This window comes from Lissotriton vulgaris, chromosome 12, assembly GCF_964263255.1.
Source record: "Lissotriton vulgaris chromosome 12, aLisVul1.2, whole genome shotgun sequence".
NCBI lineage: Eukaryota > Metazoa > Chordata > Amphibia > Caudata > Salamandridae > Lissotriton > Lissotriton vulgaris.
This window is the reverse complement of record NC_141700.1, coordinates 196905530-196926029: the sequence shown is the minus strand read 5'-3', so window position 1 is coordinate 196926029 and position 20500 is coordinate 196905530.

Genomic DNA, 20500 nt, shown 5'->3' with positions numbered 1-20500 from the left:
TGATGTCTTGGCTGATGGTGGGTGGTGTTGATGGTTGTGTGGGTGCAGGCGTGCTGCCTTTGTTGTTGGTGGGAGGTGTTATTGGGTATGTGGGTTCAGGTATGGTGTCTTGAATGATAGTGAGTGGTGTTGATGGGTGTGTGAGTGCAGGTGTACTGTCTTGGATGATGTAGTGTGTTGTTGATTGTTGTGTGCTACATGTGCCTTTTTGGGCGGGTGCATGCACAGGTGTGTGTGCTTGGGGCAGGCAGAGGAATAAGGTCTTGGGATGGGGATGGGGTAGAGGAAGCATGTGGGCTGGAAGGCTGGGGTACATGGAAGGCTTCTGTGAATGTGTAGGCCAGAGCCTGAAACGATCCCTGTAGGGCACAGATACCTTTGTGGATGCAACTCAGGAAGGCAACCATCGAATTCCATTTTCTGTCCAGACCCTGGATGGAGTTAAACAGTGCAGTTTTCCCAACAGAGATCTTTTTGAGGAGGTCAATACCCTCCTCACCAAGGGCAGATGGGGGCACATGAACAGGGGCTGGAAGCAGAAGGGAGGGTAGAGATGGAAAGGGGATGGGGAGATGTATGGCATAGCACCAGGATCAGTTGGGTCTACCACTACCAAGGAGTGGCTACTGAAGTCCAACTCGGTGGATGCAGATTTGGAGTCTGGATCCTCTGTGGCACTCCCCTCACCCTCTTGGACACCTGGTCCATCTGTATCGGTGTCCCAACTGGACCCACTTGGGCCAGCTGCTTTCCCAACATCCTAGGCTCCGTCTCCTCTGTCTGCTAGGGTAGATGCTGAAAGGACAAATGAGCTTTGTTAAATTCAACAGTGTCAACACACAAGAGGAATATCTCTGTATACATGTCCAACAACATTGCATCATCACACCACCTACTAGGATGGCTAAATAGACTGCAACCTTAGCAGTAGCACATGGATGTTTGCAATGTGACTTTGCAACAGTTGCACACAATGATGTCTGTACCACAGTCTGCCACAATTGCATGAGTCCCCTTGTCAGTACTAAATCTTCCTGTATGTTGCAGGGTCTCAGTTCATTCTGTATACTTTACCCCTTTCACATATTACAGTGGCCATGTGACATCAACTAGCATGGTGATTACTGCCATTTAGTAACTGTTTAAATGTTAGACTTCATAACTATGGCAATATGTTATTGGGCATTTAAAAATTCCCCAAAAGTGTTCGAGTTTTTACCTTGCAAAATTGTACAATGTCTATTTATTATGATATTTCTGCTCTAAACTGTAAGAAAGAAATGTCACATGCCATCACGAACCCTATAACAATACCTAAAAGAATGCGCTGCCCAACAACATTCCATTGGCACACTGGTGCAGGGTGTCCAACAATACCATGCCATGGTTATTCACCCTCGAGAGATGTGCTCAAATAAGCAGTTTTTTACATGCGGGTAACATGCCTCTGAACAGTTCCACCAGAGAGCTTCACAATGTGTGAGGCGTCCTTGCATTACCTAGCAACGAGGAATGCTTAGCGGCCTGACGTCACGCGGATGATTGTCAGTGTGAGCGTTACCTTCCAGTTGTATAGCGACGAGGACACGCAACCACGGCGCCAAGTCAAAATGCGGTACTTTTTCATATGAAGGTATACCAACATATCAAAACCTCATTGGGGTTTAATCTTAAAGCAGCATTTATCTCTGTAAAGGGTGTTTCATCAAATTAAAATCTAACCTAGGTTAGAATCTTAACACATTCAACAACATGAATACGAGCTACCAAAGTTAGCAATATAGCCCCCGACCTGGTGGAGGAGCCATTGCCCCTTCAATTTTTAAATTCCTATTGGAAGAAGGGGCATACAAATATTATCTATCAAAGTCGACAGCATGGCCTACCCCCCGGGGAGAAAAATATTGTCTCTTTAAACTTTACCCCTCACCTGAAAGGGAAAAAAGCAGGGCCCCTTTAAATACGGAAAGGTAGATATAATCTCCTGACTCGTGACCGAAAAGGCACGTGTCAGACCATGTTTTGCCATTTAGAATGTAACATAAAAGATGGCGCTGGTAAAACAACAAACTGTTCCACACAAACAGGAGGGTGCCGCGCTTGGAGATATCGTATGCACAGGTAAGAGATGCTTTTAGTTAGTTTTCGATAGGAAAGGCATGTTACCCGCATGTAAAAAACTGCTTATTTGAGCACATCTCTGGAGGGTGAATAACCATGGCATGGCATGGCAGGCTATTCACAGGAAGCCTGTGACACTCATAGTCTATGAACAATGCCGCTCTTGAAGAAAAGTGACTTTTGCTATGCGAAAGTTGAATGACTTCATCGGATGATGTCCCTAGCCCAATCGCGTTTTGTCTTGCTCAAATACATGTATTCTTTTAGTTAGTTTTAGATAGGAAAAAGGTATAAAAATTGACCCCTTCGAAACAGCACTGATGGTTCGTTCCTGTGCTCCAGAGATGCTGTCGGACTTTCGTTTCACGTAAGATCCATTGAGACTTTGCTTTTACCCTTTAGGTTTTCCTTTAGCTAAGTTAGGGAAATAAGGCCAGGGAATTCTCCTAAATGTTTGAGCATTTTTCATGCTGCTTTGAATTCGAACTACCAGTCTAATGTGCCTTTCTAATAAATAATTTGCTTAATAAAATTGCTAATAAAAGAATGTATGCTTTAAAATGCAATCTGCTTTATAATAAAGTTAATAAAATGGATTTTGAAATGATAAGCTGGACTTGTTTGTTTCCTTGAGTTACCATTAGTTAATCCATTGCCATTGATATTGACTTAATTAAAGGTTTATAAATGTGTTATGATTAATTAGGTCATATGATTCAGTTGGTCAATTCATGTCTCAGTCATTTATGGGCCTAGTAACAGATGTATAAATTATGGTGAGTATTGACGTGTAGAGTTGTATTTATGAGACAGAATTTCTCTTGGCCCGCTGGATCAAATTCCTGGTAGCAGAGTTCGGTTACTATGGTAACTGATATGTTACATGGTAATTACATAGGATACATGTTTAACACATGTTAAGTTTTGTCTAGTTGTTATTTGTTGTTGAAAGGTTTTTCCAGCAGTGTGAAAAGCCTATGTGCCGGCAGAGTAGTGTGACAGGTGAAGTTACACAGTTCATTTGTTTCATTTCAAATTAGTGGTACAGAAATATCACTAAGTGTTGTGGACGTACAACACAAGTTTAGGGATTTAGATATGACAGATTGCATGAATAGTGAGGTCTGCCTATGAAATCGTAGCTCTGAGTATAGGGACTAGGAGCCCGTTTTAAAACTCGTTGTGAAAAGAGTAGTAGGATTTTTCCGAGCTTGTGTGAAGGGTGAGGTAGCGTCTATTCTTACTGGCGTTTCTGAATTTCTATTGATTAGTTAACGTCCTGCCGAAGATTTCATGTTTGCATGAATAGGTTTCTCTCGTATGAAAGTTGTAAAATTGTTTTTGTGAAAATAGCGTTGTCTATTTCACGAGAGTGGATTCTTGAATGATTGGTAAAACGATCACTTTGTTTAGCGAAACGGACAAATGGTTTGTTTTTCTGTAGTTATTAACTAAAATTCATTAAAAAGGATTGTTTTAAAATGGCGCTGTGAAAATATTTTGTAAGGGAGGGGTAAGTTTACGGAGTGACACTGATACGTGCAGCTTCACTGCAGCAGCTGTACACGTCACAGGGTTCGCGCTGTGATTGGTCGACATACGTCACAGCGAGTACACTGATTGGTTCACGTGATCAAAACGAGCTGTTAGCTGATTGGTCATTTCTGGAAACTGGTTTCTCATTGGTTGAGCAAGGTGGTGACGTGGCTTAACCTGATTGGCTTGTTGGTGAGTTTCGCGCACGGATTGGTCAGCGTAGCGGAACAACAGAAAAATATTTACGATCTTTTCTAAATTATACAAATTGGTCTAAAAACATTAGTTATTGGAATAGAGAAGAGAAAAAGCCTTCATGGTTTCAGAAAATTAAAAATGTATTCAACCCTGACAAAAAAATTGAAGCGCGCGGTGGAAAACTACTTCGTAAGTATAAAACACCTGCAGCATATATAGAAGGAGAATATGGTTATCATACCGTTCTCTGGTTTGAAAATTGGATGCAATACACTAGAAATTATGGTGTTTTAGCCTGGCCAGAGAATGGGCCATTTAATGTTAAAGTTTTAAGAAACTTAAGAGATAAAATGATGGCTCTTTCACCAAGACCCAGACCCACTCAATTTGAAGCTTTAGTTGAATGGGAAGTTGAAATGACTGAATTGAATGAAAATTGGGGAGCTCTGAGAAGCTTATATAGGGAAACCCACCAAGATAAAGTGCGTCGTTGGAGGAAAGGAGACATGCATGAAAGATTGTATCCGGTTTTGGAGATGGTTGTAGAATCAGGTCAAAAGAATTCTCAGAAAAAAGGTCATCTTGATCAAGAATTAGATGATGCAGTTTCAGAAGACATGTTGAATAGTCCTCCACCTTATCAGCCAGGTTGTTCACATTCCACTCCAAGGAGTCTTCCAGATATTTCTCCTAGTGCGCCTAGGGAAATTGAAGATTCACCCAGATTTATGAAATTACCTGATAGAGCGAGATCGAGAAGCAAAACAAATACCCCAAGAGAAAATTCTAACTCGAGAAATAATTTCCCGAGAAATGATAAGAGCACATTGCCTGAAGATATACTAAATATAACAGAATATTTTAAAGCAAAGGGAGAATTAATTCAACAATTAACAAAAGGCATGGAAGCAGTGACAGTCCCAGTCACAATTGGTCCTGTTATACCAGTTTTTGATCAGAGTGAAAACAGACATTCTGTTATAGCAAATCCTTTAAATGCAGAAATTAAAAAGGTGGCTGAAAATTTTTATTCTGAATTAACAGAAATTCATAAAGATAAAACAATGCCAAATTTAACTTTAAATCAAGGTTTGTCAAATGTCACACCATCAGCTGCAGAATCAGATTCTGGTTCCATAAATAAAACCGATTTAACACAAGTTCCTGAGTCTAAACAACTTCATGTTGCAAAATTAAAAGCAGATTTAGAAGAATTAATTATTGGCACAATGTACTGACTGTTTGAAGCAATATCAGGATGATGAACTGCTATTTATTTGTAAAAGCATTCAATGGAAAACAAAAAATAAATTTGAACAGTTTGAAGAGGTGGCTGCTGAATTGGAAATAGATTTGTCTCGCCAAAAGCAATTACAAAAACATTACAGAGTGGATTTTTCTGAGAAAGATATAGAGAATCTAAATACTACAGGTAGAATAACCCATATAAAAGAATTGATTGTGTTTTTAAAAAGATTGGGTGATTTAAGTAAATGGAGAGTGAAATGGACGAAGAAAAGAGAAGAAGAAAAGAGAGACAGGGGAGAAGTTTTTGGTGAATTTCCGATGAGGGAAATAGCTGGTGGGGGTTATGTTCATGTTCCATGGACAAGACAGGATATATTACTCTTCACAAATGATTTTCCTCCGCTGAGAGAAAAGCCGGTGGAATGGTATCGTCAGGTTGACAGATTTATTAAAGTCTCAAAAGTTCTGTGGGTTGATCTTGATTGTTTCTTTGACATTGTTGTCCCGTCAGATCTTTGCACAGAATGAGGCCATAATGAGTCTCAGCGCCAAGACGCCCATGGGCATACGTCGCGCTTTATAAATTTTAAAAATAAATAAATGTAAAATTTCTGTTAGCTGGCCCAAGGAGGAACCACAGCGACATAAAGTAAGAGGCGCTCCTTCAGAAATTGTCATGGATTTCTATGACAAAGTAATTGTTTGGCTGAAAGATTGGGTTAAAATTGACAGAACTAATCAGGAACCAAAAGAATCAGTTCATTCCTATTATAAAAGGTTACTCCTGGTATTTAAACAATACAGTGGCTATGAAAAATTAAGTGAAAGTGACTTGAGCCATTTCATTTACAGGTTTGTTTATGGCCTGAGACCTGAGATAGGGGATATGATTAGAACTGGAATTGTCGGTTGGCAATCACTCTCAGTTGATGACATCCTGAGAAAGGCAAAATATTGCAGTGATGAGTTAGATGCAAAGCAGAAGAAACTCAAGGAAAAGGCAATGTGGGCCCAAGTGAAGGTAGATGAACAGCAGATAGCAACATTAGAAAATAACAATTTTCAGCAGAATCCAGGGAAGTTCAAAGGGAACTTTTCAAATAAGCCAAAATTTAATATAAATATTGAAAGGCTAAAACAAAAGCTACCTTGTTTTAATTGCGGCGAGATTGGACACTGGAAGCGTGAGTGTAAAAATCCACCCAGAAATTTTAAAAATTCATCATTGAATCCACAGATGCAGAGTGAGGAAAATCAGCAGCAACAGCAACAGCTTCAGCGACAGTTAAATGAAATACGTCAGCAGCAACAGCTACAGCGACAGTTAGCGAATCAGCAGGACCAATTGATTCAGCAAAACCAAATTTCACAACCACCTTTGCCAAATTGCATGAATACACAGAGATACAATCCAGAGACGGGTTTCTGCGGAGCTGAACAGGTAAAAAGATCGCAAAAAGCAAATGTGTCAAATGTCTCTGTAAGAACTGGGGGCACCAGCTCTCAAGGGGGTAGCATGGCTCGAGCAGGAAGGCAGCCAGGGGCTTGCGTGTAAAGCAGCCACTTAACACACACATCCAATGAAACACACAGTGGCACAATAATGGAGACCACATCAGTAGTTGTATTCGAAAGAAATCAAGGAGACAGCGAGCAATGCAGGGGGAATGGAGGGCAGAGATGGGGCGGTTAGATCCCAATGCAGGCAGGGGTTGCGCAGGGCTGCACAAGTCCAGTACCTGGTCAATCCCCCAGCGATCTCTGGTCAGAGGAAAGTAGACTTCTTGGCACTTGGATGGTTCTGCGCCCTTAGTTGCTGGTTACTTGAAGTTGCTGGGGGTGGGGGGGTTGATGAGTTGAATGCTTGAAGAATTTCTCCTCAGTCACTGCAGATGGACCTTGGGGTTCCCTACCACTGGGCCAGATCAGGGGGCTAGCTTTGGACACCTCACCCAGCTTAAGAGGCAGCACCTAAATCCTGTCACTCCCAGTAGCATAGGTTCCTCACTAGGCCCACCCGCCTAAAACTCCTGCGTGGGTTCCCCAGGTCAGTGATGCCCCAACTGACTAGAAAGTTTCCCTCCCTTTCCTTATATAGTGTCATTTGGCAGTTGGCAGTGGCAGTTGGTGCCTCCCCTATTCTGGAAGGTTCCAGGAGCTTCCCTCATTCTAGCTATGGGCAGGCTGGCAGGCTGGTACGGTAAAATTGTTTAAGGGTTCCAGCCAGCTCCTGGCTACTAGAGTGCGCCTATACAGACCACGCTGCAGTAGCAGGGGTCAGTGGCAGCCATGTTTGGGGAGGAGAGCACCTGCACCCTGGCATTGATTAGCAATGGGAGGGTGCCCAGAGTCCTAAAGCCAACAAAAAGAAGGTGGGAAAAATGAGGCAAGGGCAAAATATCACAGGGAAAGACCACCCTAGGGCTGACAGGTCTAACAGTCTCTCAACAATTTTGGTTTAAAGAAAGCGAGATCAGTGACTCAGAGGACTATTCATGATGGTGCCTGAGGGAGGAAGAAGAGTGTGTGCTTGGAGCCACTCTTGAGGTAGATCAGTCAGGTCCATTTGTAAATGGTAAAGTGAATGACAAAGATATCACCTTTCTTGTGGACACTGGTGCTACCCGTTCTACTGTTAGATCAGTGGAAATTGAAAATCTTCCTCTCTCGGGTGATTCTATCCAGTAGTAGGTGTAGCTAATCGGCAGATTAAAGCGAATCTGACAAAACCAGTGGATGTAGAAATTGGAAATTACAAAGACAAACACAGATTTGTTGTCTGTAACAGCAGTCCTGTTAATCTTTTAGGTCGGGATCTGCTAAGCGAGATGAATTGTAAAATGTATTGTTCACCAGAGGGTATTGAGCTTCAAACTCTAGAAGACGATGGTTTGTACAAATTGACACTATTAATGGTTGACGAAGAAAATAAAATGTTTCCTGCTTTTGATAAAAATAACTTACCTGAGGAACTGAAAGAGACAGTAAATCCGAAAATTTGGGATCTAACTGGTGAAGAAATGGGTTTAATGAAACATGTGGACCCAGTAAAAATTACTGTGAGACAGGGAATAGATTTTCCAAATATTCCCCAGTACAAAATGAAACCTGAAACAATTGAAGGTGTAATTCCTGTAATTGAAAAATTCATTAAGCAAGGTGTTTTGAGAGAAATTGAGAGCAGTCCATGTAATTCACCGATTATGGGTATTAAAAAGCCAAACGGAACGTACAGAATAGTTCAGGACCTGAGAAAAGTTAATAAGATAGCTGTTCCTTGCTGTCCAGTTGTACCAAATCCAGCGGTAATTCTATATCAGATTCTGCATGATGCAGAATGGTACACGGTCATTGACGTATGTAATGCCTTCTTTACAGTTCCACTGCATCCAGATAGCCAGCAAATTTTTGCATTTCGGTTCCAGGATCGCATATTAGCATGGTGTTGTATCCCTCAAGGGTATACTGAGAGTCCGTCTATCTTTAATCAGTTATTAAAGAAATCCCTGGAAGATTTAAAATTACCTGAAGAGTCAACATTGGTCCATTATATAGATGACCTCCTGATTGCAGTAAAAACAAGAGAACATTGTGTGACTGACACCATTACACTTTTGAATCGCTTGGCAGATGAAGGGCATAAAGTGTCACCTGCAAAACTACAGTTTTGCAAACAAGAGGTTAAATACCTTGGTCACAGAATTGCAAAGGGAATTAGACAAGTGACAATTGAGAGAATAAAAATGGTTCGAGCAATACAACCACCAACAACTCAGGATGTTTCTTGGAATGGTTGGTTATTGTCGTCAACGGATTTGTGGGTTTTCAGTAATTGCAAAACGTTTGCAAAGATTACTAAAGGCAGACATAAAGGACCCAATTGTTCTGACAAAAACAGAATTGGAGTCTTTTGAAAAGCTAAAGAAAATTCTCTGTGAAGCACCAGCATTGGGTATGCCTGATTATGATAAGGAATTTGGGCTGTACTGCAGTGAAAGGGAGGGTTGTGCATTGTCAGTTCTCATTCAGAAACATGGAAAAATGAGAAAACCTATAGCTTACTTTTCAGCTGTTCTTGATCCTGTTGCTAAAGCATTGCCAGGTTGCTTAAAAGCAGTGGCTGCAACAAGTGTAAGCCTTGAGCAAAGTGAAGGAATCATAATGGGGTTCCCTGTAAAAGTATATGTACCTCATTCAGTTGAAACACTTCTTACCAGAAGTAAAACACAACACCTGTCAAGCAACAGATTGACAAAATATGAAAAAGTTATTCTGGGATCAGATAATGTATCCATTGTGAGATGTCTTAATCTCAATCCAGCTACACTTTTACCAGATAATGTGGCTTCTGAAAATGATGATGAAAATGATAATATTGATCATGAATGTTTGGATGTTTTGGAATACTGTACCAAACCCAGAAAAGACATTAAAGATGTGCCTTTACCAGAGTCAGACATTGTTTACTTTGTTGATGGCTCTTGTTTAAGAACAGATGAAGGCATATTCAGTCTTCACAGTTTCTGAGATAGTTGAGGGTTCAACTCTTGAAGGAATTCGTTCAGCACAAGTAGCAGAATTAGTTGCTTTAATTTGTGCCTGTGAAAAAGCTGCAGGGAAAAAAGTTACCATAGTGACTCATAGTCAGTATGGATATGGCGTAGTCCATGATTATGGTCAGCTCTTGTCTCAGAGAGTTATTTAACCTCTGCGGGAACTCCAATCAGGAATGCAAAATTAACCAAAAGACTGATTGATGGCATTCAGTTACCAGAAAAAATAGCTGTGATTAAATGCGGTGCGCATAAAAAAGGACAAGATTACATTACTAAAGGAAATGCTTTTGCAGATGAAACTGCACGATACTGTGCAAAGAATAATCTTTCACTTAATCGGGAAAAGGACAATAAACATATAATGAACTCTCTCATGCTAATATCTGTGGTAGAAACATGGCAGGGAGTAAAAGACTTACAAGATAAAGCAAATGATGAGGAGAATAACACATGGCTCAAAGAAGGTTGTAGACAGCAAGAGGAAGATGGAATCTGGGTTTACAAAGATGGTAGACCTGTTATGCCCAATTGCATGATTGCTGACATGGCAAGGATGTACCATGGACCAGGTCACTTAGGAAGAGATACAATGATCAGACAGTTCAGGGAGACTTGGTATAATCCAAAATTTAGGGTTAATGCAGAGTCACTTTGCCAACGTTGTTTGATCTGTCAGCAAATCAATCCAAATAGAAAAACAGTTGTAAGCATGGGAAACATAGGACGGGTGGGTGGTCCTTTTACTAGATTGCAGATGGATTTCATTGACATGCCACCACATAACAAACTTAGATATGTTCTTGTTATTGTCTGTTTGTTTTCAAGATGGGTGGAAGCGTTCCCGACTCGTCACAATGATTCAATTACTGTGGCATAATTGCTTTTAAGGGAGATCATACCTAGATATGGTTTTCCAGTAACTATTGAAAGTGATCGTGGCACACAATTTGAAAACAGACTGATTGAATTAATTTGTGAAGCATTTGGCATTAAACAAAAGCTACACTGTGCTTACAGACCAGAAGCATCGGGTGTTGTAGAGCAAATCAATGGCACAATCGAAAACAGAATTTCGAAAATGTGTTTAGCTACAGGAATTAAATGGACTGATGCACTTCCACTTGCTTTGATGTCTTTGAGAAGTACTCCAGATAAAAGGACAGGTCTTAGCCCGCATGACATACTCATGGGAAGGGTAATGAGGCAGGCTTATGTTCCAGTTGGAAAGTTGTTAGCAATAAATGACAGTGCAATCTTAGACTATTGTAAGCAGCTCTCTGATGTAGTAACTTCTGTATTCCATTAGGTGGGAACAGATGTGATTTCAAAAGAAAAGGAGAAGGCTCATGATCTAATGCCAGGAGATTGGGCCAGAACAAAGGTTCATCGGAGGAGGAACTGTTTGGTACCCAGGTGGCAGAAAGCAAGGCAAGTGATTTTAGTCACAACAAATGCTGTGAAGTGCAGGGGTCTGAAAAGGTGGGTGCATGCAAGTCATACCCTTCGTGTACCTGCACCTGATAACCCTGACGAAGATAGTGATGAGACTACGGCAGATTCAGATTCAGAAGAAGAAGAACCTGAAAATCCAGTTTCTGAAGATCGACAGAGAAGTCGACATCTGGAAAACTCAGAACTAAATCAGGCATCAAATGAAAAAGGTCTAGACATCGTTGTTGTTGATTCAGAGAATGATGAAGATGCTCTAGAAAAGAACACTGAAAAAGAAACTGTGTCAGAAGAGATTCAAGATCAGGAGAGTATTGAAAAGCAGATTGGAAGCTCTGAAAGTAGGAATGGAAAATCTGGAACTGGGAAGTTAGAAGTAATTCCGGAGGAAGAGGACGAATTGCCAAGTACCAGCTACAGAGATGTTGTTCCTAACAGAGTGAAGCTGCCAAGTAAAGAAGTTCCTAGATACAGTATTGAAATCTCTGAAACTGACTTGGATGACAGTTATGAAGAGTCTGAAATAGGAAGATTCAGAAAAAGAGCTTGGAAAGCTGAATGTAATGAAATTGAGCCTAAAAAGAAACTTTTGAGAAAAGGTGATGTTTGGCCAAAAGAAGACTTGAAATTCAAATTAGTCAACAGATCGAAAGAACAGGTCAACGAAATTTCTAGTCAAAAGAGTGAATTAGACAAAAAAGAACAAGTTGGAAAGAAGATTGAAGTTATTAACAGAAAAAGTAAAAGACCATTGAAGCCTAATCAGAAGTACAAGTCTCCAGAGTGGGCCTATATAATTATCCCACCAGTAGTTGAGGTTAGCAGTATCAGTCTGGAAGATTTAGAAGAAAATAGTGACAATGATTAGGGTTTAGTTTTCTTTGAGTTAAGGTTTGCTTTTGGCATAAGGCTGAAGAAATTGTGGGGCATAATACCAACAACTAGTGATAATTATCGCTATGTTGGTTTAGCAGGAATATTTTTATCGCCGAGCTGCGGCGATTTTTATCGCTTAGGAACTTTGCTATTATCAAGGTTTATCTCCTAAGCGATAAAAATCGGCCGAAATGCATGAATATCGCTGAAAAGTCAGCGATATTCATGCATTACCGAGCTAATGCTCTTAGCCATGTTATCCACCTCCCATTGGATAACATGGCTAAGAACTGCTCAGGGCAGGTGTTAGCTTTTGGAGATATTCGCGCTTAGCGCGAATATCTCCAAAAGTTGGTAATAGGAGATAGCGATGTTAGTGACTGTTTCCAGTCGCTAACATCTTGGCACGCCCACTTTGCATGTCATTCCACGGACTCGACAATTCTCGCTCTGGTGCCTACTCAACTCACGGGGTCACACTCTGCGACTCTGGGCAATAGCTTGCTTAATCTCCACTACGGCCCCTCGCGGCGGGATGCCTGGCTTTCACCTTGTGGACACCCTGCCGTGGTTTCTCACAGGGGAATACCAGGACGGGTTCCCTAAGCGCCGGGACGCTTACGGGCAGCTGTGCGCTTTACAAGTCCAGCACATTTACATTTACATTTACATTAGTGATAAATTTCACTGACATGCAAATTGGGGCCCAAGATGGTCGTTATCTCCTACTAGTTGTCGCTAACTGGTGTTAGCAACAGCTAGGTAATAGGGAGATTATTTTATCTCCGCTTTCTTGGCTTTTAAAGCCAAAAAAGCGGAGATAAACCCCCTTGATAATATGCCACTGTGTTAGGTGACACAAGGTCGAAGAAATTGTGTTAGCTGAATACTTTTTATGGACGCAAGATCGAAGAAAAGCTGTTAGAGGGTTACTAAAAAAAAATGTTTTAAAGGGGAGGGTGTGTTAGTGTGTTACATATTAATTTCAAATTATTAATTTCAAGTTTTAAATTTTTGTTTTAGTTTGAGCTGAGTAAAATGCCTAAGGCTAATAGTTCTAGGTGTGCAATTTTTAGAAGATGTTGTAAAATGTCTTCTATTTGTGTGATTTTAATTATTCTAGTTTGGTTAATTTTAGCAGTCATCTTCCCTTTTGGCATTAATAGGGAAGATTACAAGGTAAATATGACAAGCAAAGCTGAATCTAAACAAGCTGATCATGATGTTGCAGACATAACTAATAGAGTTATTGAGCATAAACCAGAAATCCATCAGGACAGATCTGTTATAGATTTTTCTACGAATTATTTTTCCAGACTCCCATCGGAGTATGTTAGAGTCATGGATGTTAAGGATGGTTATGCGTGTGTTAAGCTTCCTTCTTCAGTTTCTGAAGGGGTCAAGTATAATATGCTTCCCCTTACTTATGGAATAACATGCAGTGTTATATCAAGCTTGTTCTATCAAACAGGTCGACTGGAATACTATTATTCAGATTTTGATGAGATTTTTGCTAACTTAAAAATTGTGCATAGTTTTAACAAAGTTAGGCCTGCTAAGCAGATGAGGGAATTCTTCCTGGTAACAAATGAACTCACCTACGAGTACGCTTACAAGAATAATTTAACTTGCAAAATGAGGGATGAAGAAAGATCTTTCCTTGATCAGGTTGAGGAGTGGAGAGCGATTTATAAAAGGAATGAAATGCTGAAACAAACTAAATCCACGTTTTGGCAAATCGAGGATTAGAAGCTTAATGGTGAAAATAAATATGCTGCTATTCACATAGATGATCCAGTTGGTGGAAAGCTTTGCATCAGAAGAGATAACATGCTTTATGACAATTATTTTGTCGGTGCTAGTCAATGTGAAGACATCTACCGAATTGTAGGGGGATGGGGATTTAAAGGTGGTAATGACCCAATTTTCCCAGAAATGTATTTTGTTTGTGGAAACAAAGCATATTTCAGTCTTTCTGACCATTGGTATGGCACATGTTACCCTGGTCTTGTCTTTCCTAAGATTTTCCGTGTTGACAGAAATGGAGAAGGATTATTCGAAATTGGCAAACACCTGAATAGATTTAAAAGAGAAGGTTTTTCAGAAATCATGGGAGATATATTTGGTGCAATAATTCCTATGGTAGGAATTACCCTGAATGCAATTAAAATCAGAAAGGTTTCCACAATTGTTGACAGGTTGTCCACTGATACTGCAGGTGGTTTTCAGTTGGTCAATACAGAGCTCATTGCTACCAGAAGCATGGTTATGCAAAACCGGCTTGCGGTAGACATCCTTCTAGCAAAAGAGGGAGGATTCTGTGGCATTTTGCATGTTCAGCATTGCTGCACATATATCCCAGATAAGAGTCAGAACATAGAATTATTAATCAAGAATATTACAGAATTTCACTCAGAAATAGAACCTATGGAAAGTGACAGTTTTTCTGAACGTTTGGCAAAGAGATTTGGGGCAATAAAAGAGTGGTTTGCAGACATTGGCAGTTCAATCAATGGCAAAGTGCTTTACCCTGTAATAGTCATAGTTATAGTGACACTTTTGTTAAAAAAATCAGTTGCATGATTCACAAGAGAAAGAAGCATGTGAGGATTTATAAACTCAGAAAAGCTCAGGAGAAGGAGATAGAAATGGATGAATTCCGTAGGGCTCAATACGAGAGTTCCAGAAAGACTGATGAAACTGGAGTTTAGATTTACTAATACAGAGAGAGATCATTATATGACATTACTGAAAAGTAAAATTTAGAATACATTTTTGGGTTTATTTGGTGATTTTAAAATCACCAGATGAGGGAGTTGATGGAGCGGACTTTCAGAATAAATTCTGAATTAAAGCACGCAGTAATGAAACTCCCATAATTTTAATTTACTAATGAGTTTTGCATCTTTTGCATGTTTTTGTACTGACACAACCTAGAATAATATGCACCTACACGAACACGCGGGTTTAATCATTTGTGCTCATGTCATGTTTGTCATTCTGCTCTAAATAATATATTTACTTTTCTTTCGTTTTGTTGTACATTAACTGCCGCTGTTTCAAATAATAGCATGTGCATTCTTTAAAATGTGCTTTTGTTTATGTCATGACATCTCATGTGTTTGTGTTTTGTTTATCTTTTGTATGCAAAGCTAGGTAACATAGACTAATGGGTTAATATTAGTAAAGGGGGTGGGTAACAGAATAATTATCATTTCTTGAATTAATTATTGTCTTGTGTTTCCTTGCATACTAGACTCATGCTAAAAGAGGCCTGTTTCTAAAATGATTGTCCGAAGTCCTGTCAGAGTGGGGCCTTGCACAGCAACGTTTGAAAGTGGAAATATTTTCTACAATAATTCTTTGAAAATGGCTCGTAAAACAAGGCTGTGTGGAAAGTTATGAAAGGACATTTGATTCAGTTTTCATGGTCAAGGACAGGATGTTCAGCGGCAGAAAAGCTTGGAGGAAGGAAGTAATAGTCAGTTTGGCCTAATGCTGCTATTCACGGGAAGCCTGTGACACTCATAGACTATGAGCAATGCCGCTCTTGAAGAAATGTGACTTTTGCTATGCGAAAGTTGAATGACTTCATCGGATGATGTCCCTAAACCAATCGTGTTAAGTTTTGCTCAAATACATGTATTCTTTTAGTTTTAGATAGGAAAAAGGTATAAAAATTGCCCCCTTCGAAAGAGCACTACTGGTTCGTTCCTGTGCTCCAGAGATGTTGTCGGACTTTCGTTTCACGTAAGATCCATTGAGAGTTTGCTTTTTCCCTTTAGGTTTTCCTTTAGCTAAGTTAGGGAAATAGGGTTTAGGGAATTCTCCTAAATGTTTGAGCATTTTTCATGCTGATTTGAAATCGAACTACCAGTCTAATGTGCCTTTCTAATAAATAATTTGCTTAATAAAATTGCTAATAAAAGAATTTATGCTTTAAAATGCAATCTGCTTTATAATAAAGTTAATAAAATAGATTTTGAAATGACAAGCTGGACCTGTTTGTTTCCTTGAGTTACCATTAGTTCATCCATTGCCATTGATATTGACCTAATTAAATGTTTATAAATGTGTTATGATTAATTAGGTCATATGATTCAGTTGGTCAATTCATGTCTCAGTCATTTATGGGCCTAGTAATAGATTTATAAATTATGGTGAGTATCCAGGTGTAGAGTTGTATTTATGAGACAGAATTTCTCTGGGCCCGCTGTATCAGAAGTCTTTTCGGAACTCTTTTTGAGAGCCTGAAAGGTGGGTCATTGAGGGTTTCTCCCTAGTTTGGGATGTTTCGGTTGTGTGTGACGAATGCATGGGATTGAATTGATTATTGTTGTACTTTGGAAATGAGTTCCCCATAGGCGGTTGTGTTTTAGAAGACAATATCTGGAAATAGACCAAGGGCGATGGATAGGGGAATTTCAATTTAAATTCTTCACCCATGGGCATAAATTGCATGAGACTTAGAGAACCTCTTTAGGATCAAATTCATATCATATCCCATTTTCTACGGTCATTGTTGAGCAAGGGGTAGTACATCACATGTCTAAACTGTGGGGTATAGAAACTTGACTGTAAATGATGACTTGTGGTACTGTCTTTTGATTAAGAAAACTCGTCCAGGAGAACCCCCTTTTTTTTTACTTGTGAGAAACACAGACAAACTATATAATAGAACTAATTGAGGAGACCAGCATGTCACACATACACCACACTACTTGACGCAGCTTACTCACCAACAAGCCATGCCCGCTCTAGATGCAGATGTCCCATAAATTGTGGGATGTTGCTGTTATGCAGTATGTAGAAGTCATGGGCCGAACCCGGAAATTCAGCACACACATGAGAGATAATCAGATCTGGTTAGCATACCAGTTGCACATTTATTGAATGGCAATGGTTCCTGTTATGGTAGATGTGCTCATGTGCCTGCGGTGGGAGAAGGCCAATGTGTGTGCAGTCGATGGCGCCAACCAAATTAGGTATGTGGCCAAGGTCATAAAATTCCCCTTCACATCTGCCAATTCATGTCTCATTGGAAAGTGAATGTAGCTGTCCTTGTCAGTCAACAATGCAGACAGGACATCATGCAACACCATGCTGAACATAGGTTGAGAAATCTGTCCTGCGATGGCCACTGTGTACTGAAAGGAGCCAGTGGCAAAGAAACGTAGGGCAGCCATCAACTTTACTGTTGGCGTCAAAGCTGTTGGATATGTTCTGTAAGGCCTCAAATGGGGATCCAACTGAGCACATAGTTCTTGAAGGGTAAGGCGATCCAGACGGAATTTCTTAATGATGTCAGTATCCTCCATTGTCACCAGGTCCAGGAAAGGGCGATACACATGTGGACTTCTACGTATTGTGGAAGGGAACACATGCAAAAGCGAGTCAGAGATGAGAGGTGGGTAACAGCTTACATAATGACTAACACAACCACAACATTGTGAGGACTGGTAAAACTGCTTAATGCATGAATGACATGCATATTTATTTATTTATGAGATTTATAAAGCCCTCAAATACCCAAGGGTGTCTCAGTGCTGCGGACAACGGCGTATGCTAATGAGATGAGTTATTGGTTTAATAACCAGGTTTTGGACATTTTTCTGAAGGTTAGCAAAGACTGGCATGATCTGATGAGTAGCGGGAATGAATTTTGCAGTGGAGACGATAAAATGCTTATCGCCCCATGTAGCAGATTTGACGCGAGGAACCTTCATCAGAAGCGCAGTATCAGAGCGAAGGGCCCTAATAGAAGTGTACATAGCTAACTCCTTTATTATAAATTGGGGCCCAACGTTATGCGTGGCCTTAAAGGCAATGCACAGTGCCTTAAATTTAATGTGATTTTTAACAGAAAGCCAATGATACTCTTTGAGGACATGAGAAATTTGCTTAACCTTGGAAGTTCTGGATAACATTCTGGCCGCGGCGTTCTGGACAGATTGTAACTTTTGCGTGATCTTATTTTCTACATTTACAAATAGTCCGTTACAATAGTCTATAGAGGACAAGACTAGAGTACTCACCAGAGTTTTTCCGGTATTCAAAGGGAGGAATGGTAAGATTATTTTTATCATTCGCAATTTGTAAAATGAAGCCGACACCACTGAGTTGGTATGATGTACAAAAGTCAATCTATCGTCAAATATGACGCCCAGATTCCTGACCTTAGTGACTGAAGTCGGGGAGGGGCCCAGAGTAGAAGGCCACCAGGACTGAGACCAGGTGGGGGACAGATTGCCAATTGTCATGACCTCTGTTTTGTCAGAGTTCAGCTTAAAGCAAATGCTGGCCATCCAGATACTTATGGCCAGCATGCCCTCTTGGAATTCAGCTGCCACCTTATCACCGTTGTTGTTTATTGCCAGTACCAATTGTGTATCATCTGCATAAGATGTAAGGTCCATCACGTGTGAATTGATGATTCTCGCTAAGTTCGACACATAGATGTTAAGGAGCCTTGTGGTACACCGCATGGGAGGGCCAGTTGGGCGGAATGGAAAGTGCCCAGGTTTACCGACTGGGTGCGCGAGGTGAGGAAAAATGACAGCAGGTCATGTGTCCTAAGCTGAATGCCCATTTTAATGACACGGTCGATCAAGTTGGAGTGATCGACCATGTCAAAAGCGGCTTAAAGGTCTAGCAAAATGAGGACTGCCGTCCGAGGTTGGATAGATGCCTGAAGAAAACATAGCATTAAAAATGTTAGCCAAGACAGATGCCACTTGTTCAGAGAATTAATTAGGCACAGCAGGCGGGCAAGGATCATTGGCTGAACGTGATTTCACAGAGGACATTATGTTGATAATTTGTCTGGTGTTGTGTTTTTGAATTGTGCTAGCGTATGGTCAGGGGCTTCTTTTATGAAAGGCAGGTCTATGGGATTGGTCTGGGATGCAAATTTTGAATAGATGTTATTTACTTTTTTTAAGAAGTAGTTCGCTAGGGAGTCGCACAGTGACTGAGAGGGTACAGGAGCTGCTGTAGATGCGGAGCCAGATAGTTTGATGACTACTTGGAAGAGTTGCTTGTTGGAGTTTTTCGCAGCTTCAATCTGTGCGACATAGTAGTAAACTTTTTCCTGTGTGATTAGGGTTTTATATTTGGCAAGAGCTTCTTTATAGAGGAGTTTCTCCTGCTTGGTGTACGATTTGCGCCATTGTCTTTCCCTGTTTCTACACAGTTTCTTTTGTTCCCTGAGTCATTCAGAGAACCACGTGGCGGATGGAGATTGCCGGTTTTTAGAAAAGGTTTTGTTAGGCACCAGCCTAAGAAATGCCTCATGCAGCCACTTTTTATGAATTGATGAGGCTGTGTTAGGATTCGAAGGGACCTCTGGTTGGGTGGAGGACAGTTGCTCCTTGAGGAGATGATTGTCTATGCTTTTCCAGGCTTTGAATAACCACAGGTAAGTAATTGGGCCTAATTGTGGGGGACTTATTATCAATGAAGATACCAAATGAAATGACACGATGGTCAGTTCAAATCACCGGAAGAATGTCTTTTAAGTGGATTTCTTGTGAATTGAATAAAAGGTCATCCAAGGTATGACCAGCTTTATGTGTAGCACTATGAACTCGATGTGATAGGCCTATTGCTTCCAAGTCTAAAATTAGTGTGTTAGTATCTTTATCAGACACATTTTCCAGGTGAAAGTTAAAATCCCCTAAAATCGTATAAGTCTGTTCAGCTGCTATAGGTTCTACCAGGTGGCTTAGCGTAGAGAGGAATTCGGTTCTAGAACCAGGAGGACGGTAGAGAAGAGTGCCTTTGAAAGTATGGGAGGGGGTAAGTTGAATGGTGAAGTAGATTGCTTCACAGGTCAGTGATGGGATTGGGTCAATTTTAGTTGTGAATTTGCTGTGATGTATTATCGCCTGCCCGCCTCCTTTTTTGTGTAAACTGTCCTCTCTTAGAGCAGTGTAGCCCTCAGGGGTGGCTGCCGTAAGATCAGGTCCGTAGGAGGGATCTGTCCATGTTTCTGTTATGCAAAGCAAATCAAGATTGTGATCAACTAGCAGGTCTGCTAATTTGTATTTGTGTTTACACAGTGATTGGGCGTTTATGAGGGCTGCTTTGATAGTTCTTTTATTGTGGAGATATTGTGCTTCAATAGGGTCTGAGTTTGAGCGGTTATGAGGCTGACCAACTCAGAAGTTGTGTGTGCTGCTCCCATGGCCCTCCGATCAAACGGCACTTGCCACATCGGACCGGGGCCGGGAGATCAAGAATTCAAGTGAATGCAGTTTTAAAAACAGATATTAAAACACAATTTTGCTGGCAAAAGGTTATAAGTGGCACTATACCAGTGAAGTGTGCCCACTGCAGCTAGCAGCATTCAGCCGCGCCCGCTGCGCATGCGCGTTTGGGTCCACCTAAGTAGTGGTGGTGGTAGGACAGCTAGACTGCTGACGAGACGGAAGTTGTGCGTGCTGCTCCCAGGGCTCTCCGATCAAACTGCACTTGCTGCGTCGGACCGAGGCCGGGAGATCAAGAATTCAAGGGAG